The following is a 24,017-nucleotide window of genomic DNA, read 5'->3' on the forward strand; positions in this document are numbered from 1 at the left end:
TATTTACTTTCTGTGAAATCACTGTACCACAGCCATCTGTACTACTGAGCTATGATATAAATTATCATATCAAGACTGAATATTAAAAAGACTTGGATATGTACTCAAGCAGCAAATTCAAATCTACCACCATGCCTTCAGAGCAGGGTGGCTCAGAATGGCCAGATTTGACACCACGACCAAAAAGATTCCTTGTTTCCTTTTGCGCTGCTTGAGTTAGACCAGACCCTGGCCCAGTATGCACAGAGATATCCTTGAGAAAGATGAAGACTGTCTGCTTCCCCTTAGCTGAATTACAAATGAAGAGTTTTTGAGGTCTGATACGGGGTGCCAAGGAAATTTTGTTTTATACGGTATTTATAAATGAATGCTAAAGACCATGATATGCTAAGAATTTACAAGACGATGAGATGAAACATCCTGAGACAAATCCCAGGCTGCCAGCTCTTCTAATAATGTTCCTTTTGCTGTGCCTGCCCTTTATCACATGTGTTGGGTGAGCCTAGAGGAGGAAAAGGAAGGGAAAGCTTGAAAAAAAATTATTCTGAAGCCTATAAAGTCACTGTGAAAGCTTCTCCCTCTGAGTCAAGCTGGGTTTAAGACATTCCTTGACCCTACGGCAGGCAAGTGGTTCACCATGTGCCAATCAATTATCTCAAGATCCTGCTCACCAAACCAGGCACTTCTTGATTTACATCAACACAGGATTCCAGGAGATGTGACTACAGGGAATAAAAGATCATGTGTTGTAACCTATACCACTACTTCAATATACTCTGCTGCAGTGGAACTATATCTTCAGTGAGTTACCAAAGTCAACGTCGGTTGATGTGTATATCTGGATGTGTGTGTGCAGTGGGGTGATAGTGGGAGACTGTGCTAACACAAAACTTCATTGTATAGATAAAATTAGAAATGTAGTTTCGTTTCTTCTGGGCTAATGAAATTTGGTATCTTGAATACTATAAAAACCAGTCCTTAAGAAAGAATATAACATATTCTTATAAGAACTCAGAATTGAAAGCAGACATGCGACTAAGAAACCTAAACTTGAACTCACCGTTTCCGAATGGCAATCTACTGATGTCACAATAAAAGTCACCTTTTTCTAATCAAATTAAGCCAATAAAACATGAATTATGTCCAAAGGGTTCCAGAGCAAATAATGGAGATTCAAACAGGAAAAGGCTGAGTTGGTGGATTCAAATATAAATATTATGTTTCTTAGTAAAAGTTTATTGTTTCTTATAGTGAGCATTCAATATTATCAGCACCTCAGCAGCTATAGGTCGAAAATTGCAAAAGCTTGGTTTCCTTTAAAGAATTTATATTTTGTTTCCTTTACAGCCCCAGAAGGCATAATGAAATAAAGAACAGATGGTGGACATGAAGGAGGAGAAACTGAAGGTGAAAGTTTTCGAAGATATACCAATTTATCTATCTGTCTCTGAAAAACAAAAGCCCTATGCCTGTAAATTAACTTGACTGTATGTTTTTCACAACACACCTATCATTGCAGCTGAAATCAGGTGACAAGGAGAATCAAAAAATATGTGGGACCATCCATTTATGGATGTTATGTGGGACCATCCATTTACTGGACTAGAAATCTGCATGATGTGTCCAAAATGTTTGCTTCTTTTGGTGTCACTGTGGGTAACACCAGAGGTTTTCAAGTCAGTTTTGTAAAGTCAGCTTTGTTCAATTAAGAGCTTAAGCAGAAATGGGAACAAACAAACCACCCAAACGCAGAGTTTGCTCCAGTTGAAGCTGGAGCTGTGCAAGGGATCAGTGGGGTGGCAGAGCCTGCCTACTCTTCCCTATGCACTCCCAACAGCCCCAAAGAGGCTCCACAGACCTTCTAGGGCTCAAAGGAGCACAGTTTGGAAACAATCTGAGATTTAAGATAGAACACAACAAGCTAAAATGAGGTCAAAATACTAAAGTGGAAAAACATCAAAGTAAACGAAATGTAAAAGTTAAATTAATTTTACTACACTAGACTAGCCAAAGGGTCCACAAGGTTGCAAGATTATTTGTCTACCTTTATTGTTTAAACAGAATTCGTTTATTGATTTACACTTAGCAGAATATTTAGAATATTTCTGCCTCCCAGGCAACTAGGTCCTATTTTCCCCCCAAAAAATTACATCTTCATTTTGACTCAGAAGATATTAGTCAGAAGATAGATTTTCTTAACTGATGACTCCTTCGTTGTACAAATTCTCCAGTAATTCAGCATAACCTTTACTAGAAAAATAAAATAAGTAAAAAGGGATTAAATCATGGTACACATCTGGGTATATAAAGCCCTCAAGCACTGATCATTGTAAAACCTCTTTGTTCAGGAACCCTTAATGCTATGGTTTGAGTGTGTTCCTCAAAGTTTACATGTTAGAAACGTAATCCTCAATGCAGCAGTGTTGGGAGATGGGGCCTAATAAGAGATGATTAGGTCATGAGGGCTCTGCCTTCATGAATGGATTAATATTGTTATCATAGAAGTGGGTTAGTTATCAAGATAGTGGGCCTGTTATAAAAACAAGTTTGGCCCCCTCTTGCTTGCTTGCTCTTTTGTGCCCTCTTGCCCTCTTGCCTCCCACCATGGGATGATGTGGCACAAAGGCACTGGCTAGATGTCATGCTCAAGGACTTACCAGCCTCCAGAATCATGAGCCAAATAAATGTCTGTTCATTATTAATTACCCACTCTGTGGTATTCTGTAATAGCAACACAAAATGAACCAAGACATTGAAAAGAAATTTTTAAAACAAACTATTCAACTTGGAGTTCAATTTAAAATCCCAAAAAGATTTTTTTAACGCTAAGGAACTAGCCTTCCTTGTCCACTTAATCACAAGGTTCAAAGAATGACGAACATTTCATATTCCTATCTGCGTGAGAAACTAATATTGCTATTAGAAAACATTCTTGGATTGTATTTCATGCCATAGGTGATCTGGCCTTGACTCACTTTCCAAAATTATCTGCCACCACCTAGCAAAGACCTAAGCACAGACCTACTCATCTCCTCCCTGTTCCTTTAATACAATTTTCTCATTTCCACCTCTACACTTTCTCTCCCAGACTTCCTCACCCCTCCTGCCAGCCTATCTAAATTCAACCATTCCTTAACAATCAACCTCACAACCAACCTTTGAGAAGCCATCCCTGACAATAGCAGCCAGTGACCGATCTTCCAGGCTCACAGCACCAATTGCTAATTCTGTCTATTTTCTTGCTTAACCACACATCTTTATTGTTACTTACCTCCTTCCATGGACATGTCCGACCGTGAAACACCTCACATAATACCTACTACCATGCTGTACCCACATGGAATACACAATAAATATTTGTTGAATAAATGAGTATGTGTTTATTCTCAATCTCTCATCTACACATGGAACAGTACAGAGATTTACACAAAGCAAATGAAATATGAGCAGAATTTGGTTTCCTACTACTACTCACATCCATGAGTCTTATCAGCTCACGCTTCCCCTTATTGCCATTTACGTTTCTTTTACTACGTTATTTATCTCAGGACACACTCTGATTAGCCTTTAATTTGTTGTAATAAATCTCTATTATCCTTGACATTATTTAGCACGCATGGCTGCCTAATTAGTCAAGGCAATGATTTATAATGAAATTGCCATAGATTTTGCCCTTCCCTTCAGTTAATGCTACCCTCCCCATTTCACTGAAGAGCCTTACTCCAAACTAGTTCAAATGTCAGCTGTAAAGTAATACAAGTAAAGTGCCTAAGAAAGGAGAAAATGTCTGGTCTTTTGCCTAAAGGTTCCAGGAAAAAAATCATCAAAACCCATTTAAATGGGACATAACTAAAACACACAAAGAACCTGGTGCCACTGTTTCATCATTAGATTACTCTCTTCCAAACTTTAGTTGATAAGCCACACTCTCCCATGTAGTACAAAGACAGCAAAGAGGCCTGAGAAAATCAGGTCTACAATGGAGTAGAAAGGGAAATCCTTGTCTCTGATTTTCCAGAGCACTATCCTACTAAGTAACGTGGAGAACTATGTAAGGGACTACACATAGAATGCACATGTCATGCATATGGCCAGTCCATTTGTAGTCTGCCATCTGAGACCTGACCAAGCAAAAGAAAGCTACTGTCCACAGATTTTGGAAGTATACAAATTACAAATCCCAAGTCACCTCTACTATAGCCTCTTTAGCTCCCTGTTTGCTGAGAAGTGTTCAGACTCATCACTGTGGTGCTTCAAAGAGGATGCAGTTTATTCTGATATTGCTAGATGAATTGCTGCAATCCTGACAGGTTTCTGACCAGGCACAGGAGTGCAGAGAGAATGTAGAACAATGATTCTTCATACGTCATGCCATGCATGGTGAACTTTCCACCTATACACAGAATTCCTGTCAGAACAAACATATCCTCATTGCTCCATGTCAGAAGTCCAGGCCCAGGTGCACAACTCCTGGAGGAAGTCAGGTGAGTAGCAGGTAGGGAGAAAAGCCGCCAGTTTCCAAACCAGCTAGACATACAGGTAGATTAATCCCGTTTCTTACTTTCCTTGTAAGAGGAAGGGCAAGAAGCTGGAAGCAGCACGGACTGTGGTTTCTGGCTTCCTCACCCAGAACCTGCCTAAATAAAACTGAGTTAACACTGTGGCTTCCAAGTTTATTAACATACAAACCTGTGTGAAATCAGACTTTCTATAACGGATGGGATTTTAAAAATAAGGTCTTAAAACATGTTCAGCACTATAAATGAACTTTGTTGCATTGTTGAATCTGAACACTTCATTATATGTTGCCATTATTCCAAAACAATGAATAGTCATGTAAGAATACAATGTTATCACTATTTCTTTGGAGAAAAAGATTGCCCTTTAGTAAATGTATGTAATTTTTCACTGTAAGTGTTTAAAGGATCTTCTTCTATGAAATTAGGATGTTAGCAGATGATTATTTTTACCATCTACACCTAACAAAGTAAAAAGTTGGCAATTCCAGGTTTATTATCAGGTTTTATTTACCTGTGAAATCTAAATTCTGGTACTACCGACTCAGAAAAATCTCTATGCTAAGCCCCTTGCTTGATGAATAAACTATTTTGCCCACAGAGGTTGATGGTGTACTAAAGGCTACACAGCAAGAAAGTGGCAAAGCCAGTTCTGAATCTAAAACTCCAGCTGGGTAGGCATGCCATCATCAAGCCCTTTAGGAAGCTGGTGTATCACACTATTCTTTTTAAACCCCATGGGAATTTAAATCAATTATTTTAAAGTGTTTTAAACACATTTTCAATAAATGTCATTTTCATTCATAATTAAAATAGAATGTATCTATAGGAGGTTTATAAAATTGTTTTTCATTGCTGTAAAGCTGTAAATAAAGCTTAGATGCCATATGTCAATTTAAGGTAACCACATGTTACCTTAACATATGGGTGAAAGTCCACAGGGATACTCGAAATGTAAAAATAACTACATATGCTTTGTGAATAGAAATAATAGAACCAGCTTAGCTCCCTTTTTCAAATGAATGCGTTCTGTATACCTGGCTGTACAGACTCTGGCAAAAATGGTTCCACTAAAGACAGATTGATGTGCTAGGCCAATAAGCCCCAAAGTGGGCAATTTTGAGACTGCAATGGGAAAAAAGCCAAAGAAATTAAAGACGAAAACCACATGGCACATAGTTTTAGAATAAGGGACTGAAGACTTGAATTCAATCTCCATTTAGATGCTAAAGAGATACAGAAAAAAAAAAAAAAAAACCACAATTTTCAAGCCTGTTCTTCCAAGGATTTTGAAAAGCTTGATTCCAAACTGTTTCTCATGAAAGTCACTATACTGGGGGAGCTATTCATGGCAAACCACCTGGATAATGTTTATTCCTAGACCTCAAATTGATCATAATTATAAATGTACTCTCTTCATAAGTGTCCTCATATGTAAAATAAGCTGCTAAATTCAGCCACTTTCTCCAATGACTCCATAACTAGAGCAATTCTGGTCAGCTTTCGTAACAGTGAAGAGGACTGCCCTGCCAATCAAGATAAGACCATTAACAACATGCACAGCCAAACAGATTCCTTTAAATTCTTCACAGCATCCCCCTCAAAAACTGATGTCTCACAATTGCCTTTGTCTGTTACTTTCACTCTCTCTTCCTTACTATAAGTTGACTCTTACCTCACTTTCCTGTTAAATCACATCTAATCCATCATCCACAGATATGACTAATGACTTGCCTTTCAAGGTCTTATTACTCTGTTTGGGTGGATGGGTGAATTGGCACTTGCTGTCTAGGGAAACAGAAGAGATGCTGAATTAATGAGCTTGGTTAATTTGAATGCTCAAGAGTGGTTCAACAGACCAGGCTGCTATGAACAAAAATCTGCAACTCAGGCATTTTGACCTTTTAAATGCCATCAAAAGAGGAATGTAAGTGTACTTTACTTCTGCCTATAGTAGCATAAATCAGAATACCTGGCTTAATTAGTTTTGTTTGCATTAAGCTGAGTTATTAAAAAACGCAACTCCTTGAGAGCATTTGGTGTTGCCATCTGGCCCATCCCTTTGCTCCTGGTCTCTTTCCCTTCTGTTTCTTGCATTCCAGAAACCAACACTTCCCCAGACACGCACTTTGGCTGTGAATGCAAGTGGCTACATAAGGACCAGACTAAGGTCAGACCATCTTCTCAAGAATGTTTATCTGGAAGGAATATGGCCTTGGGGTGAGGAGGGTCTGTGTGGGACGAAAAAGGATACTAAGGTTGTTGAACTCCCAAGTTAGGAATAGGAATATTCCTTCTATTAAAAATGCATTTTGGTAGTTGTCCATCCAGCTGTGAACCGTGTGTCCCATCTGGCTTAATCAGAGGTTTCCAGGCAATAGATCTGAGCTCACCTAATAGATCACCAGGTCTTCTCTGATACTTTCTAAGCCACAGGCTAGTGATACTCACCTTATCTCCCACTCTCATCACTGCATGTGTCTAATTTTCTGGGATTTACAATAAGATTTGAGAAAAACTGGTTCCTTATTCCATTTAGGGTCTCTATCGTTAACATTACCTCCGCCTCAAGTGGCCTCTATGTGTAGAAGAATAAATGTCTTCTTTAGACAACTGACTCCATACCCTGGGAGTCAGCTTGATTCTTTCCAGCCTGCTACTAACTGATATCCTGGCCTTGGACAATTCACTAACCTTCTTTGGAAGTCAATCACTTCATTCAGAACATGGGCAGGTTGAGTACATCACAGCTCTAACATAGAGTACACTTTATGGCTTTAAGTTCTATGATTCCATGATGTTCCAAACTAAATACAGCTATATTGCCCTCATTTGTTCCTATTCTTTAGCATTAATATATACATCTATTCTCATTTAACTGAATTAATAACTACATACATCGACATATTCATATATATAAATACGCATGTACATATTCACTACCAATTGGGTTTCTTTTCTACTGATAAGAAAACACACACCATGCCCCCAAAAGCAATTCATGCTTTTTAACATTTTTTAAGAACTAGCAATTATAGACAGGAAGTTATAGCTATATACAGTCTAGATCAGGGGTTTCCCTAAAAGTCAAAAAGTCCCTCAATAATTAGGAGAAAGATGAGAAAACTTTTCACTTTTCTTTATAATCAAGACCAGAAGGCAAAATTCTGAGTTTAATCCAATGATGACTATATTTGACTAAATTTCACTAGAAAAGCCAACTCACCCAGGGAGTATCAGAAACCACTTTCAAATGCCTGGCCTTCCAAAGTTAATCTAAATGTTCTATCCCTCAACCATATCAGGAGGCAAAACTGGTGCTATAAATATTTTGTTTGTCAGGTTTTAAAATTTTTAAAGGATTTACTTTCCTTCATATGGCTGAAAATGAAGGTGAAGAAAGTATTAAAAAAGCCATTCAATATCTTTAAATATAATGCATTTAACATTCTTAAATATACATACAAGAACACTAAATGTTGTGTGTGCGTGCGTGCGTGCGTGTGTGTGTAGAGATGAAATAATTGAAATACAGTTTTTGAGCAATTACCAAATCCACTCTTTTTCCCTTAGATATCTCCTGTCTCATAGAAAAGCCTATAGAAGGCCTAAATAACTAAGGTTCTGAAAAATTTTAAAAGAAAAAATAAAACTATTAGATATAATTCCTGAAGTTTAACTTATCTGGTAATTGAATATGTGCCTAATTTTGATCAAGAGCCAGGACGAAGTCTCAAGACTTCTTGTATTCTTCCATAATGATTTGAGACAAAAATTCCATAATACACATAATTTGTATTATGTAAAAATGCTAAATGAACAGCCATCTGTGAATAACTCAGTTATTGCCTTTTATCTTTGGAACAACAAACCAGTATTGCCTTTATAAGGATGACAATGTAACCTGCTACTCCTCTGCCATTTTCCCTTTTCAAAAACACCTCTTCTGCCTCTCTGCTGCTAAAGGATCCTCTATCTAAGAAAGAGCAGAGGTTCTTTCTACTGGAAACACTTGAACGGCACTCTAAAGAGAAAGCAATTTATGTCAGGAGCAGCAGTAACTTGAACCTCACTCTTTCGCAGATTACAGACTTACAAATTAGAGCTGAGATTTTATGTCTGTATCCTCAAATGTCCCATGGTCTACTCTTGATATTGAATCTCAAACTTCCTAGCTCTCTTGAAAATCAGCCCATTTCAGAACAGGTAACTATTCTTAATATGTCCCAAAATCAAATTCAAAATAAATATTTTTTCCAAATATGCTCAATGCTCACCATAAATATTATGTATTAAAGTATTATCAAGGGCAACTTGGTTATACCAAGGTATCCAAGAAGCAAATATTCGAGTTGATAATATTATAGAAACATAGTGCCTCACTTATCTGTAGTTTAACAGATAAGTGTAGAAAGAGATATCTGTAGAAACTCCATCTCTACTAAAAATACAAAAATTAGCCGGCCATGGTGGCACATGCCTGTAATCCCAGCTACTCAGGAGGTTGAGGCAGGAGAATCACTTGAACCAGGGAATCGGAGGTTGCAGTGAGCCGAGATCACACCACTGTACTCCAGCCTGGCCACAGAGCGAGACTCCATCTCAAAAAAAAAAAAAAAAAACTTTGAAAAGCTAAAATACTTATGGCACCTGGACTATGCACTGAAGCTCATGTAGTTTACTCTTAGAAGGACACCTCATGGTTATTTATCCTTATTTTAAACACATTTCTAAGCAGAGCAGTTATCTGCATTCCCAAGCTATGACTAACCATTGGAAACAGCAGAAAAGAATTTAGAAACAATGAGAAAAGGAGCTACAGTCAGGCCTGCTGAGGTCAGCAAGGAGTGCAGCTGACATCATGGCAGTACTAGAAGTGACTGGAAATCTATTTTTAGGAAATTTTTTTTTTTTTTTAAAGAATACTCATACAGGGTCATTTAATGAAGGCATCCACAGTTCTATCTCTAACCATCAAAAGCAAGTCGTAGAGCCTAAGGTGATAAACTTTAGCCTGGAAAACTTACTCCACTCACAGATACACTGACCCAAAGCTGCTACACAAGTAAAACATTATAATTATTTATTTTCTTAAAGCTTTATACTCTTAGTTCTGACCAATGGAGATCGACTAAGATCCCTATATCCATGCCTCCAGAATAATCTGTCATTACTATGACTTAACTGTATAGCCTTACATGTTTTGTATTTGTATTGCATTCATTTATTCATGTACTTATGCATTTATATTCACGTGTCTGATTCACTTGACACTTGTGAAAAGCTGTGACCTGATGAAATGGAATAACTCACCATAGCTTTTCACTTCCCCATCCTTTGTTCTAACCAATTTCAGGTAAAATGAAACGATAAATGCATCACTAATTCAATGGTCATATTTTTTTCTACTGTATCTTTTGAAAAGTTGATGCCAGAAGATATCAACATTTCATTGGTTTCAACTGAGTCTAAAGGACAGGATTATAATCAGTTGAAAGAAATTCTTGGTTTACTTTATGGCAGCAACTAGCTTATGTGACAAGATGCCAAAGGCACTTGAACATTAGTTTGACCAAATAGAAGCCAACTGAATGTTTGGCATTGTGCAGACGCAATATTAAAGTTACTGAAATGTATATAAACATGTGAATATACATACATACACAATGTTGATAGACAGGCAATCTCCGTAGGAAAAAGATGAAAATGACCCTCCAGATTTAAATTACGTTTATAGCATTATATCATTGTCAGTGGAGTTGAAAACCTTCCATTGTACTAGGAAATACCTTTCTAAGCCATCTAGGTTTTCCAATAGTTTTCCTCTGATATATATTGCAATTTTCTTAACAAACTACATTTTCAATATTAAGCTTTCTATGGTATTAAGTCAAAATGTATCATGATAAATGTAATATGCTTTGCATATACAAGTATGGTACAATAAATCAATTTTACCAAAAACTTAAGTCGATGTCTTATCAAACTGTACATAAGGTTACCAAATTACAGTATTGAAGCTTGAAGAACAAAAACCGTTATTTATTTTTTTAACCATCTGTCAGTTCACGCAATAGAAAATACACACAGAGGAACTCAATTAAAACCAGTTCTGGTATTCCATAATTGTAACTGCTAAAATTTTTCTCCCAGGAGACATTCAATTTCTATCGTCCAAATTCATTCACAAGTGATGTTCTGACTTTTCTTAAGCAAAATAAAAGATTTATGAGAGTAATTATTCATGCTATAGTGCACACTACTTAATTCAATGACAATCCCGCTTCAGAGAAATACTGGTGGGGTCTTCCACACACAGGTTATCTGACCCCTCATAGACAAGGCCACTTTGTGTTATCAACATTTTTTGTGTACTCATTAATAACCTCAACAGAGGATAAGGAGCAGTCTTAAAACTCAGGGTGAAATCTATAAAGTGGGAGATTTGAAACGCAAAATTATCTTGTGGGAAATACCCATTAGCATTGCAGGCAGTGCATGATCTACAGATGTCACCGACCTCCACCGTAAATAGGTTAGAAACTCACGTGCTTCTTTTTCTATCTGGATGTGAAGGCTTTAAAAAGTAAAGCAGTCATGAGCCTACTCATATGCCAGAGTTTCCCTCAAATTAGCCTAACAACTCCACCCATCAAAAACACAAATTTTCAACCCATATCCCAAAATAGTATGCTATTAGATAACTTTAGTCTAGAATGGAATAAAGTTTTATAGTAACAGTATCAGTCCTTCTCAGTTCTGGAGTTAAGCAAAGGAAAAGGAGAAGTTTTCTTCTTCCCAGGAAGCCTGAGTGTTTGAAACCTTCACTCACACCAACCCATCTTCAGCAAAATCACTAATTGAGAACAATGGTTTCCAACTGGTCCACTCATTAGAATCACCTGAGGAGTTCTTTGTGCAAAATGCCCAAGTCCAGTGCCAGACCAACTCAATTTGCATCTCAGAGTGCAGTGCAGGGCTCAGCCCCCGGTATTTTTTCAAAGCTATCACAGTGATTTTAATCTGCAGCTAGATTGAAAACCACTGCTCTAAAGCAATGGTTTTCAACCAGGGGCAATCTTGCCTACCACGCCCCCCAACTGTGGAACATTTGGCAGTGTCTAGAGACATTTTTTATTATCACAACTAGGGGAATGCTCAGAAGTAAAGCCCAGGGATGCTGGTGAACCTCCTGAAATGCATAAGGCAGCATCTCACAACAAAGAATTATCTGGCCCATAATAATAATAGTGTAGCTGTAAAGAAACCCTGAACTAGAAGAATTGTTGGGAGAAGCAGCCTGCTCTTTCCATCTTGAGAGGTACCCTCACAAAACAAGAAAAGAATCAATAGGAAGCTTTCAGGAGGAGGACTTACAACCCTGACACTCTATTCAGCAAGACCAAAGTAGTTCTAAATGGACCTTGTTTAATGCAAGTGAATAACTTCCTCATGCTTATTCTCACTGGCTGGAGTGATGTTTAAGGAGGGCATGTTACCTGCTCACTGAAACTTGCTCTAACAAGGCAAAGGCAATCAGACCCACCAGGATAATTAAACAATTCCTTTTTTTGTTTTTTTTTAGAAGATGAAGAAGAAAGAAGATAATGAAGAGCACCATTTCTTTGTCTATTTATTCCTTCTCATTTGCCAGTCACCAGCAATATGTGCTTCTAGAATTAATATCAAACTATTTTTACTATTTTTTTCTTCTGCATTCATTATGTCCAGTGGGTGAACTACTTGTAAGGATCTCTGATCATCACAATCTTCTTTGTCTTGAAGGCCAATAACAAACACAGCTATTGCTAGAAGAGCCTAAATCATCCAAGACATCCATGACCTGAGCTAAATAGTTACCTGTTTAAAAGCAAAGTCCTGCCAGCTAGTATCTGGAAGCAAAACTCCTTCATTTCGTTGTGGAAGGAAACACTTTCACCTAAGAAAATTCCATTCAACCTTGGATATCAATGGAATTAAGTAAGTGAAACCCCCATTCTCAATAGTTGAGGCGGTCAGTTTATGAACACTTATAAATAGCAGTGGTTATTCAATTACTTAATTTACAAATATGAAATAAGCAAGCAACATGAATGAATAGACAAATGCCTTCATGCCTAGATGTGATACGTGCTGAATCTACTTCCTATTTGAAAATGGAACTCTACACAAACTAGAAAGAAATCATTGAACAATAACTTCTAAAGAATTAAATGCATTTTTGAGAATTTTGTTTACTTTTGAGGTTTAAATATTTCTTGTTTTTGCTTTTGTTGTTTTCTAAACACCTACTAATTAAGAAATTATTACAGAGACTTAAGATGCTTTTAAGAGAGGAAAAATACCTAAAATTTATCTTTGCATTCCCAAAAGAAACTCTTAAATGAGTTCAACTCTTTTATCCACCAAGTTTGTAAGCACAAGAAGCTTTATAAATGCTCAAGGCATAGTCAACGAAAACAGTCATCTTTTTCACTGATGTTCTCTCAGTGTGCATATGTGTGTGTTTTGGGAGGGAATGCATATCTTTACAGGTAGGACAACACCCTGCCAATGTATATTTCATTTCTGTTTCAGTCAGCCATAATGCACACACACTTCCCATTTGTTTTCACGTGTTTTGTTCATGTAAAAACACGCAAGTGCTCATCCAAAACACTCATATTTCACACTAACCGCAAACAGAATGACTCTGGAAATGAGTCAGCAAATCTGCAATTCTGAATTAACCTTGATACTGCTTCCTATCTATTTACACACCAATGATTCAAACAAATTGTGTGAGGATTTAAAAATGTGAAAAAGCATGTCTTACCATCCATATCAAAAATTAATTTGTAATGGCAGGATAAATACAAGTTTACCAATGCCCGTGTTTATAGGCTGATGATCCATAAACATCTCATTGTGCCACTTCATTTTCCAATTAATTACTGAAATTAAAATACAATGCAAATGCATTGCAAATATACTCTGAGGATATCAACTATCAGCATAAGATTGGTCACTTAAGAATGAGAAAACTAGAAGTAGACATAAGATTTGAACTTCAGTATCATTCTATTACATCAGTTTTAACTAAATTAAATTGTTAAATTTTAAGAAACATTTACCTGCCCCACTAAGTTTATCTGTATCCAGGCAATAAGCTACGATGTAATGTCATCTTTACCAGGAGATACACCTTACTTACAATGCAAGGCATTGTTTAAAAGCTGCATGTAAAAACTTTTCTTAGAAGTCAAATTATATGGTGATTAAACTAGAGTTCTTTATATAAAGAAGCCCTTTTGTAAAGAGAAATTGTTTTTTAAGTGATCCACTTGTCCCTAATATTTTCTTTCTAGTTTAAGAGACAAAATTTCCTTATAATGGTGCATATATTTACTTCTCAAGCTCATTAAAAAGAAATCAAGAAATGGAAAAATCATTAACTTTACCTTCCCATTACTCCATTATCCCCCCTCCAAAGACAAGCTTCATGGCCAATGACCAATTTCATGATAGTAACACAACCAAACCTTCTTTTTAAATGACTTGCATCTCTTGTACGGAATTGGGCAGCCAAGACTGCCTACAGCAATGGGGTGGGGATGGGGGCAGCATCTCCACAGCTCTTGGAAAGAGTGAGTGAAGGTTCAACCTTGGAAAGGCACCAGCCAGGAAGCCTCAACACAACAGGTAAATTGGCTTCTCTGGGCCTCCACCTCCCAACAACAGAGAAAGCAGTAGCCGCCCATCTTTCCCAACCTTTTTATTTCCACCTGTGCTTAAAAGAACATTGCATGCATTTGAAGTCAAGTTTCAGGAGTCAGTTTTCAGCACTATGAAAAAAGGATTAAGATAAAATAGGAATCCAACAGGTAAATCCCCAAATACAATATTGAAAAGTACCCCTTCTTGTCACTGCTAAAACTGGCAGCCTCCTCCACTACTGCTTGGAGTTGGCTGAAGACTCCAGAGCACCTTTCAAACAAAGCAAAAACCCTCAGATATTTTCAATGAAAACAAAACCCTACAGTTTATAGAATCAATTGTTTTAGCTCCAACTCAACCACAGGTAACATAAAAGGATTGTGGAGTTGTTTTTGTTTTTTATTCTTTAAGAAATGATTTTTCTCTCTTAAGTTCAAAGTGGTTTCAGATCCAAGATGCAGAATATTAAAACTCTTCGAAAAGGTTTAAAAGCTCAGGTTTAGCACTGCCTCAGCAAATGTAGCGGACATTATGCTTTAGAAACCAAGAGTGTCCAAACACATCTGTACAACTTAAAAAGGTACTTTCAAACAATCAGAAAAGATGTCTCTTGCAATGTAAGAGAGCATATTATTTGGAATATGTATAAGGGAGTTTGATGACAGTGTTGGTGGATTTTGAGTGAGTAGAAAGGGAATCAGCTGATGCATTTTAGATGCAAAGAAGTGTCACAGATTCAGGCCCCCAATACAATGAAAAAAATCCTCAAGGTAAAGTCAGGCATATTTGTAGCCATTTGGGCAAACCAGCATCAAGCCCATTTAGGAACATCAAACTTCTTTTTTAATGTTATTGGTTTTTCACAGAAATATTCATTTCTTCTTGTACATAACCTATTAACTGGATACAAAATCCTTTTGGCAACCATTCCACAGACAAGCTCTAGTAGAAAACAGCACACCACTAAGAAGATGCTCAGGTTTAAGATGAAAGACTCTTAAAATGGTTCTATGTTTTATCTCCAATACCCACAGATTTCCCCTTGACAACTCAGGGTCCTAAGGAATTACCATTCCTCTCCCTCCCATAACCCCTCATCCCCAACCTTCTTCACACTGACTGATAACTGTATAGAATAAAAACAGATGGAGGAGAAGAACCTCACATCATGATTTTGGGTCCAACATTTGCTCCTTCTCCAAACGCACTCCCTAGCTAGCACCTGCACTTTCTTACATGGCTGGAAAGCCCATCATCATTCATAACTCTCTACTGAGTTCCCCAGCCCAAGCAGCACCCCAGCACGTACTGACCCACCGTTCATGCCACTGTAGACATTCCGGTGATGGGGTGACCCGTCCTCCTGCGCCTGCCGTCTGAGGGTACCCTCCCTGCTGCCTCCGCCACTGCCTCCACCTCCTCCACCGCCTCCTCCGTGTTTGTGATCAGGGCTCCCTCCATAATGTTGTTTGAGGTGCTCCGGGCTGGTGCCCCTGGCTCTGGGGAGATGCTCTAGGCTCCCCCCGAGGGCGTGTTTCTGAAGATGCTCCGGGCTCCCGCCACTGTGCCTGGCGTGTTCAGGGCTGCCCCCTGACCGGTGCTTCTGGAAGTGTTCCGGGCTCCCACTCAGCACGTGCTTAGGCAGTGTTTCGGGGCTGCTCCCTGGATGCGGGTGCCTTTGCTGTTCGGGGCTGCCCTTGCACAAGGGTTTGTGGTGCTCTGGGCTAGGTCCTTTGAGTGCTTTGGGGTGATCTGGGGTCCCACAGGCCCTGGGTTTCTGTGGATGCTCGGGGCTGGCGCTCCTGTGCTTGGAGTGCTCTGGGCTGCCCTCGCTCCGGGGCTTCTGCAGGTGCTCCGGGCTGCCACTGCTTGCGTGGTGCTTGTGGTGGTCCGGGCTGTCAGTGCTGCCAGTGCTGGAGGTGCTGCTGCCGTCACCCACATCCCGCACGTAGGGTGTGGTGGAGGCTGTGAGTTGGCACAGGCTGGCCTGGCTGTCGATGGAGCAGCGGCTGCCCGCGCAGCCCGCACCCTTCTCCTCATCTAGAAGCACACAGAGCTCCTTGAGCTCCATGTTCTCCTTCACCACTTCCTCCTGCTTCACCTCCAGCTCCTTCAGCTTCTGCAGGTATAAGGCCACTTCCTTGTGCATCACCCCGGCAGTGTAGCGACCCAGTCTCTGCCACTCCCGGGACACCCTCTTGCCTTTCTGCCGGTCATCATCCAGGAAACAGCAGAGGTCCCTCAGTTCCTGGTTGTCCTCCTGGAGTTTCTGGTTGATATCCTGAAAAGATAGACACAACCATTCAAGGGAAGCACGCATCTGAGGTGTCAGCAGGCTCAGACTTCCTGGAAAGGGAGAGCCTGCAACTGCTGAATTATCTGTGAGGTTAGCGGAGGAGGTAAGGGAGTAGGAGGAAACTGAAGATTTGTAGCTGTCCATAAAAATTAAACTAACTTAAGTATCAGTTATATCCCTGCACAATACTTTACTTGCATTATGTCATCTAATTTTTACCCACACATTTAGGGGATAATAATTATTATGGCTCTTACACAGAAGAGGAAACCGGACCTCACAAAGCTTCACTTGTGCAAGGTTGCCCAGTCAGTAGTTAGGAAGCAACCAGTTCATTAACAAGAAATCAGTCACTAGAAGAAAAACAAGGCTCCCCGGCCCCACCCTCAAGAAAGAAAAATAACTGCTTGTGACCTATGAAATGCTTAAAAGCCCTGAGACAACAGACCTTTCAACAGAGTAAACAGCAAGCACTGCTTAGATCTTCAGCCCTGACATGGAATATGCAGCCCCAATTCCCCTGGTAAGGAAAGGCACAATTGCCCTCTAGTGGCATTTCAGCCCTGCACATCCAACCCCTACTGGCCACACCTACCTGAACATCTCCCTGGCATCTCTCACTTATCTCAAGCAACCTGAGTCTTAAATTAAGAGACCTCTCTCCCCAAATTGCACCTCTCAGCAAATGCCACCTCCTTCTGTTCCACTGTTCTTTATATGAATCTGGGGTCATCCCTGGCATCTCCTTCTCCTTCAACCTTCCATTTCAAAACCAAATAAGGCTTTGGAGCTCTGCCTCCAAAATTTAGCTCATTTTGTCATTCCCATGTTCGAAATTTTTTAATCTCATGGCCCTTAGGATACAATGCAAAATCCTTTAAGTCAAAGTCACACAAGGCCCCAGATGCATTGACTCAGCCTACTTCCCCTGCATGAATGATGATTCATTTGCTTATTCACAAATATTCAGTAAGCATTTATTACTGTACTGGGTACCAGTCCAGGTGGTAGGGATATATCAGTGGACACAGCAAAGACCTTGATATCGTACAGCTTTTATTGTGGTGGGAAAGACTGGCAAAAAAACACGTATAGAACATAACATCATGCAGTGAAAAGTTCTGGAAAGAAAATTGAAGCAGGTTAAAGAACACTCTTTTTCAAGAGAAGATGCCTCTACAGAGAAGGGAAACATTTGAGAAGAGACCAGGGTAGAATGAAGGAGCCAATATTTGAGTGGAGATGATCCCAGGCAGGGAGAGGGTAAGTATAAAAGCCCTGAGACCAGCATGAGAGTAAGAGCTCAAGTACTGGGAGGTCAGCATGCCTAAAGAACAGAGGGCAAGTCAACAGACATGGGAAAGGGGGTCTGAGAGGCATCAGAGCCTAGAATATGCAGGCCATGGTCAGCGACGGTAAAGGCTTTGGGTTGTTAGGGAGCTAAGGATAGAGGAGTAACATTACATGATTCCTTTTGTAAAGAGCCTCCATGTTGTGTGGAAAACAGACTGGCTGGGGTAGGGGAGGAAAGAAGGGAGGGTCAGGATAAAGTGGAAGCTGCAAGATCAACAAGGAGGCTCCTGGGCTGGTCCAGGTAGAGGGAGATGATGGTGGTTTGGATGTGTGGTAGCAGTGGAGAAGGTGGGAACATCCCTCCTCATCATGCACTGAGGCTGTGTTTCAGGTCCTCAAAGGGCAAGGCCTTTCCCTCTTTCACTTGGAATGTTCTCCCCAGCCTTCTAGAAAACCATCAGGTCTCATTTTATAAGTCACTTCCCCATAGACACTGTTCTATAGAAGGTCCACCCCCAATCTATGGTCTACCATCATCCCTCAGACTTACTACAATTTGTAAGCAAAAATGTGTGAGTGTGATCATTCATTCTAGACTACATCTTCTCCAGAATCACAAGAACAGAGACCTCATCTATTTACTTCGGTGTTTCGAGAACACAGCACTCCCAGTGTAGATACCTGAAGCCAAGGAATTTTTAAAATGACTAGTGGAGTTGCCACCTATTCTCCATGTATGCATACAGTCAAGGGGCCAGCAGTTCCTTGAAGCACTGTAGTTTGGTAAGGATGAAACAGGGGTAGCTACAAGGCTGCTACCTAAGATTTCACTGCTTCAAAAAGCCTGAAAATCTTTGGTCTTGTGAACCAATCCAGAACTAGAGGTACTCAGAAAGGGGACTGCATTCACTTAGACTCAACATAGACTCAACATATGCCCCTAATGTAGACTAAAAAACAAATTATAAAACACCTGTCAGCCACATCCTCCACTTCCTGACAGTCATGGGAGTGAATTTGTGGGTCTTAGGAAGAAGCTTATGCAGCTTAGTTTCTAACTCCAGTTCTAACTCTTGGCATCACCAACAATTCTGTTTGTTTGTTTCTAATTCCCACCTCTCCTTTTTGCTTCTCATTGCCACTTTCTGATTTCAGGCCTGACCTTTGCCAGTAGCCTCCTAGGCAGCCTCCCTGCCTTCGTTTGCCCCATCCACTCCTTCCCCTCACCCACTCCGACACAAGCACTCCGCAATCAGACAGACCTTCAGAAATACTCCCTGCTATTCACGGACATAAAGATGGCAACAACAGAAACTGGGGGGAATTAGGGAGGTAAGGGTTAAAAAACTATCGGATACTATGCTCAGTACCTGGGTGATGGGATGAATCATACCCAAACCTCAGCATCACACAGTGTACTCAGGTAACATACACGCACATGTACTCCCCAAATCTAAAATAAAAGTTGAAATTTAAAACAAACAAACAAAAAACAACATCAGCTGGGCACAATGGCTCATATCTGTAATTCCAACACTTTGGGAGGCCGAGGTGGGTGGATCACTTGAGGTCAGGAGTTCAAGACCAATCTGGCCAACGTGGTGAAACCTGTCTCTACTAAAAATACAAAAATTAGCCAGGCATGGTGGCAGGTGCCTGTAATCCCAGGTACCCAGGAACCCGAGGCAGGAGAATCACTTGAACCTGGGAGGAGGAGGCTGCAGTGAGCCAAGATCAGGATACACTACAGCCTGGGCAAGAGAGTGAGACCTTGTCTCACAAACAAGAACAAAAACAAACAAACAAGAAAAAAACACCAAAAATACCCCTGCATGTTTTGCCTCTCCTGTTTATCAATCCCCATCACCTTTCCTTTGCCAGGGAAAATGAATAAAACCCTCAGCCAGGCCTGAAAGGCTTTCCCCTGCCCTTCCACCTTTAGCTGTCAGCTAATTATGAACTATGATTATGTCTGTGCATTCCAACTAGAAAATGTCATCTTCTACCGCATATGAACCTAAAAGGAAAGAGTCCTCTGCGAAGTTTCCCCTGGCACAGAACAGTACCCGTGGATGAATGAATGAAGTAACTTTCCCACTCACTGTTTAAGGCCTGTATATCACACTAGCTAGAACAATCACTGGGCATCAATTTTTTTCTCCTTTCTAATGTGGACATCTTAGCTTCTGGAGGGCAGGGTCTATTCCAAAAGTCTTTCTTTGAATATGCAACATATCTGGCATGGTGTCTTACATACAGTGGACACTCAATATGTGTTTATGGACTGGTCAACCATATAAAGCCCCAGGCCTCTGGCCAAAACAGGCTACAGCTATAGCTATTGAGAAGAATTTCTTATTGTTTTCAGCAAGCACTAGCTATGTCAGAGTCTACAGTACTAAGAGAATAAACTATCCCTTGATATTGATGCTTTAGAGGAAATCAGAAGCTGTGGATATTTGGAGAAAACAATAATAAACAAAATTAATCTTTCTAAGCTCCAAAAATTATTCAACATTTAGTTTAATCCTGGTGTTTGATAGAAAGTTCAAGTCATGTTCTCTTTCATCTAAATAAATTTTCATATGAAAATAATTCCCTTTGACTATCCTACAGCAATTTCTGATTTCTCTAGAGCTGGAAAGTAAACAGGACTGGTGCTACCCAGGGCTTCACGAAGCTAATGCTTTTTCCAAAAGGAGTGAAACATACACATCTCAGCACTCCAGATGGAGGAGATAGGAGCGGGTACTGGCCCGCTTCCTTTTCTATATCACAGTTCCTTCTTTCTATTATTAGTTTTCTTGAGAATATTATTTACTATTCAGTTCTGAGCTATTTCCTTCGCCTTCTGATGAACAGCTAAGCAGCCAGCTTGATAACAACCTTGTGATCCAGCTTCTTCAAATCTGCCTCATTAAGACTTGGGCTTTCTTTTGCAAAACACTAGGTGTCCTTTTAACATTGCCATAGGCCACCAGATATTATCCAAGTGTCCAAGTGGACTTTAAAAACTTTAAGTGCACTTCGTAGCACACCAACCAGTATTTCAATCTTATGCCTGAAGACTATCAAGTACTGTATCTACAGTTAAATCATTGTTTTAATTTGTTATTTTGCTTCATTGCAGAGCAGGGTGGTGGGCAGGTGGGTGGTTGGGTTAGGAACCAATGAGGGAAATTAATGCAATGCAGAAAACAAATCTACAGAGATTCATCCCCAAATCAGCCCCCAACCAGGATACTGGGTCAGAGCAGCCTGAAGTGTTGGTATATGCTCAGCAGTCCGAAGACATGGTTCTCAGGAATCCAGTTCCTTACAACATAACCCTAACTAGAATCTCCCTTCTCCACCCCTTCCAGGATCACATATCCTAAGCAAAGAATGTCAACTAGCCAAAAGAAAAGGAAAGCAGGCCGATTTGGAACACTTTATGTCTGTCTGACCTTGAGAAAACTATCTAACCTCACTGGGGTTTCTTCATCTAGGGTATATTTCATCCTCATAAAACCTCATGTGGAATTAAAATCTCCATGAGCAGATGAGGAAACCAAGGGACAGAGAGTTTAACAGTTTGCCAAAGCCGCCCAAATTTTCAGAATCCAAATCCTTTATCTTTCCACTTCTCGGGGCCCCTACAACGCCCTGCCTCCCAAATATTTAAACACAAACAAGTCAGTCAGTGCTAGGACCCAGCCACAGGCCCCTGAGAAGTAAAGAACTGGTGCTGTCATCTCCTGTGTCCACAGCTACAATAACACCTAGTAGCCTTACAAATACTTAGATGCAATTTCAAAGTCAGCTGATAAAACGAGGCATAAAAAAGAAAAACTATTATGGTCTTAATTCCCCCACATATATAGTTCTGAGAGAGTACCAAGCCCTCAGATGCACCCCCCCCATAACAACAACAACAACAACAACAACAAACAGTTCTTCTTTTCTTCCAGTTAAGCCAAAATAAATAAACGTACCTATCATTTATTCAGTCAACCACATTTATGGATTACTATGGTGTCCAAGGAAGCTCTAAGCCAAAATAAAACAGAGAAGGGAGAAGGCTGGCCTCTCTGAAGAGTAAAACCACAGCATACTCAGGGGTGAGCCAGAAGCCTGGGAGTCTGCTCCTTGCAGCAGCACAGGGATGACATGAGAAGAGTAGAGGCTGCATCAGAAAGCAACCTGCCCCCATCATTTCTGAACTTGATAAGGAAGTAGACTGGAAAGTCTTTTAATGCCAGGTCATGAATCTAGATCACGAGGAGACTTTCCTACTTGGGTGTAAGTGCCCTTAGCTGACCTAATAGCTACTTCTCTACATGAAGCTACTGGAATGAAGCCCAGGCACTCTACCAACCCACTCTACCACCCCCCTCCCCTACCCACACATAGACCCTCACACACAGTCAATCCACACAACCTAAAGGAAATTTCAAGTGTTTCTGAGCTATTATTTTGATGCTCCACACTATTAAAACATTTAATAGTAACTCTTCCAACTCTTCTAAATCACACGATGGTTCAGACCATGGAAGAAGCTCAAATTGGAGGGTGACAAACTAATGTCCCTTTGTCCAGCTCTGCCTAAGAAACCAAAATCTTGGAGACACATAGCCATAGATTTGTAAGTCCTTTTCTGATGACAGTAACTACCATTTTATAGTCAAGTATTAAACCTTCCCCCATATAATCATAACTTGTCATAACACCCTCAGAAATATTTATCATTGCATTGTATCGGTGAATAAAATGAGGATCTGAGAAAGTAATTACCCAAGCTCACCCTCCTGGCAAATGAGGTTTCTAGAATTCACTCACCTCTGAGATCATCTTCCTACTACACTAGCCTGCCTCTATTCCCCAAAGAGCCTGGCACTTAATAAATACTCTGTTAGCAATGAATCAAACCAAAACAGAGAGCAAGCCTTGGGATTTTTCTGACTGGAGGACTATTCCTACCTGCACCCACTTTAGGGACTATATGAAAATGAGTTCCAGCCTCAGGAGAAGGCCATCTCCACCTGAACTGGGCCCAGCACGTAGGTGAGCCTTGGGCATTCCACCCTTCCCACTCTTCCTTGCCCCAGAACCCAGAGCTGGAGCACTGCGGCAATTCAGGAACAGCATCTACTGCCTGATATGTGGGGATGGGAGTGGAAAGGGGAAAAGAACAGCTTGTGCCTTCGGGAATTTACTCCCTGAAGTCCCTGCACTGATCTCGTTTGTGTCTGGCTTCCTATAAACAAAGCAGAACAATGAGAGGAAGGAATACCAGGAGGCACCAGCGCTAGCTGGAAGGAGAGGAAGTTTGCGGTGCTCCCCAGCAGGGCGGTTCCCGGCCACCCGTGTACTGCAGCTGGGCAGGCACACTGCTCCAGACCCGGCGCTCTCCAAGGAGAAAAGAAAGTTAGTGGGCTTGGGGGGACGGGGGCCGGTTCCCCTCTTTTCCTAGAAGAGGGTGGCAGGGGGGCTGGCTCAAAAAGAAAGCATCACGGACCAACACCTGGGGCACCCTGTCAAAACCCGGCTCCTTCCACACTGAGTCTCTTTGCTCCTCCCCTTTCCCCCAGTCAACCTAGGGTTAAATGGGAAGGGGAGTAAGGCAACTCCAGGCGATGCCTTCCAAACTCTGGGAGAGGGAAAGCACAGGAGTCTGTAGAAGCGTGAAGGCAGAGCTTGAACTCCTATGTACCTGGTGACACAAGACAGCTCTGAGGGTGGCGCCCGCTGCTTCTCCCGGGCATCCCGCCAGCCGCTCTCCCTGGCAGTGGCGCTCTTTCCTCGCCCTCTGCCCGCCCAAGAGCTGCTGGCCCAGAGCAGCCGCATCCCCGACCCTCCAAGGCGAAGATCTCCTGGACTCACCCCCTCACTGGCCTTTCCCCCTAACTGACTGAAACCTGGCTCCCCAAGCACTGATTTTCCAACCTCCCTAAGAAATAAAAGGTTGGCGTGCCCTTCACCTCCCTGCCTGCTTTCCAGTGTCCTCCTCGTCCGCGCCTCCCGCCGCAGTGCACCGCGAACAGCCAGACACTGGCGCACCCCGTGTTGGGAAGAAGAGGGATGCAGACGCCTCCAAAGTTTGGAAAAGTTTCACAGGGGCTGGGGACTGGGGGCAGGGGGTGCCGACCGGGAGAAGGGAAGGATCACCTGTTGAGGAAGGGAGGGAAAGCTTGCCTGGCCCCGCGAACAGCCAGACACTGGCGCACCCCGTGTTG

The 24,017-nt window shown here is 41.0% G+C and overlaps 1 pseudogene; it reads right to left on the minus strand.

The window, feature by feature from the left end:
- Nucleotides 1–15,468: 15,468 nt before the first annotated feature.
- Nucleotides 15,469–23,628, minus strand: LOC105522857 (annotated as a pseudogene).
- Between the last annotated feature and the right edge of the window lie 389 nt (nt 23,629–24,017).

This window comes from Colobus angolensis, unplaced genomic scaffold (genome assembly GCF_000951035.1).
Source record: "Colobus angolensis palliatus isolate OR3802 unplaced genomic scaffold, Cang.pa_1.0 Scaffold442, whole genome shotgun sequence".
In the NCBI taxonomy this organism is placed as follows: domain Eukaryota; kingdom Metazoa; phylum Chordata; class Mammalia; order Primates; family Cercopithecidae; genus Colobus; species Colobus angolensis.